Source organism: Schistocerca nitens, chromosome 4 (assembly GCF_023898315.1).
Source record: "Schistocerca nitens isolate TAMUIC-IGC-003100 chromosome 4, iqSchNite1.1, whole genome shotgun sequence".
In the NCBI taxonomy this organism is placed as follows: Eukaryota; Metazoa; Arthropoda; class Insecta; order Orthoptera; family Acrididae; genus Schistocerca; species Schistocerca nitens.
In genome coordinates this window covers 54,556,949-54,558,942 of record NC_064617.1, presented here as the reverse complement: position 1 = coordinate 54,558,942, position 1,994 = coordinate 54,556,949, and the positions used below count along the sequence as shown (strand labels likewise).

The 1,994-nt window shown below is 48.3% G+C and overlaps 1 non-coding gene across 1 annotated transcript; it reads left to right on the top strand.

Moving 5' to 3' along the window:
• Positions 1 to 1,490: 1,490 nt before the first annotated feature.
• Positions 1,491 to 1,565, top strand: Trnat-ugu (transfer RNA threonine (anticodon UGU)). The gene has a single exon. It is a non-coding gene; the product is annotated as a tRNA-Thr (tRNA).
• Positions 1,566 to 1,994: the final 429 nt, after the last annotated feature.

Genomic DNA, 1,994 nt, shown 5'->3' with positions numbered 1-1,994 from the left:
ATGCTGGCTTCCCACTTTTGAAGATCAATTCGGGGATTGCTGATTGCATCTTTCAACACTATCGAGCACCTGTTCATAATGCACGGCCTGTAGTGGAATGGTTAGACGACAATAACATCCTTACACAGTGTCCTGACCTGAATCCTAGGGAACCCATTTGGGATGTTTTGGAATGCTGACTTCGTGCGAGATCACACCAATCCACATCCATCCATCTCCTCAGTACAACAATGGGCTGCTATTCCCCAAGAGAACTTCCATCACCTGATTGAACGAATACCTCCGAGAGTGGAAGCTGCCATCAGGGCTAAGGGTGGGCCAGCACCATATTGAATTCCAGCATTACCGTTGGAGGGCGCCATGAACTTGCAAGTCATTCTCAGCGAGGTGTCCGGATGCTTTTGGTCACAAAGTATGCCTCCTCCAGGAGCGCTACGTTTACTTTCGGCGCAGTCAGCGTATCTTGCAACATCGTCAGTTATAGGCGCGCAGAGTAGCCAGTCGAAACTGTAGGATTCCACCTTCACCAGGAAACGGGTGTCATATCTGTGGTGCCCGTCCGGGGAAGATCATCTGAAGTATCCATCGCGTTATATGTCCTTGCTATACCCGACACCACCATCTGCACACTCTCTTCTGTGGCACAAGATGGTAGCAAGGTGTCATGCTCTACATCATCCGTACAGGAGTTCATCAGTACACATGTATTGTCCTTCGGTTGATCGTCTGCTGTGCACGCGGATGGAGTTGGCACCGCAGGAGGAACGCCATCCGGGACGCACGTGGGAGGTGTCGACGCCGCCTCGTCACTACCAACGTGAAGCGGTCTTGGTGTGAAGCGGTGGTACATTATGATAGCGGAACAAACAATGGTAGCAGTTACTTCTGTAAAATATCTGGGAGTATGCGTGCGGAACGATGTGAAGTGGAATGATCATATAAAATTAATTTTAACTATATATATGACGGTAGTATCTGTTCCCGAAAGAACAGTTACCGTGGATGACCATGCAGCTTTGCTAGAAATGAAATGATAATTAAATAGACACCCTAGCTGCAAGCAGGCGTTGATACACTTCATTGGGGACATGTTGAAAATGTGTGCCCCGACCGGGACTCGAACCCGGGATCTCCTGCTTACATGAAGTGTATCAACGCCTGCTTGCAGCTAGGGTGTCTATTTAATTATCATTTCATTTCTAGCAAAGCTGCATGGACATCCACGGTAACTGTTCTTTCGGGAACATATACTACCGTCATATATATAGTTAAAAAAATATGGGTTCCCGGCCTCTGACCTTCTTGTGCGAACGCACACGCTATGCCCGAACTCGTACGGGACTTGGTAGATTAATCTGCCACGAGTAATGAGTATGATGGGCAAACATCTATTAGGCGCACTACGAATGTAGTGTTGTGGACATGTTGGGAATGTGGATCTCACGGGGAGCGTGCAAGGGATAAGTCCCTGCAGACGCACTATCCTCTGTGCCCGCGGTGGCTCAGATGGATAGAGCGTCTGCCATGTAAGCAGGAGATCCCGGGTTCGAGTCCCGGTCGGGGCACACATTTTCAACATGTCCCCAATGAAGTGTATCAACGCCTGCTTGCAGCTAGGGTGTCTATTTAATTATCATTTCATAAAATTAATTGTTGGTATGGAGGGTACCAGGTTGACATTCATTGGGAGAGTCCTTAGAAAATGTATCCCATCAACAAAGGAGGTGGCTTACAAAACACTCGTTCGACCTATACTTGAGTATTGCTCAACAGTGTGGGATCCGTACCAGATCGGGTTGACGGAGGAGATAGAGAAGATCCAAATAAGAGCGGCGCGTTTCGTCACAGGGTTATTTGGTAACCGTGATAGCGTTACGGAGATGTTTAGCAAACTCAAGTGGCAGACTCTGCAAGAGAGGCGCTCTGCATCGCGGTGTAGCTTGCTGTCCAGGTTTCGAGAGGCTGCGTTTCTGGATGAGGTATCGAATATATTG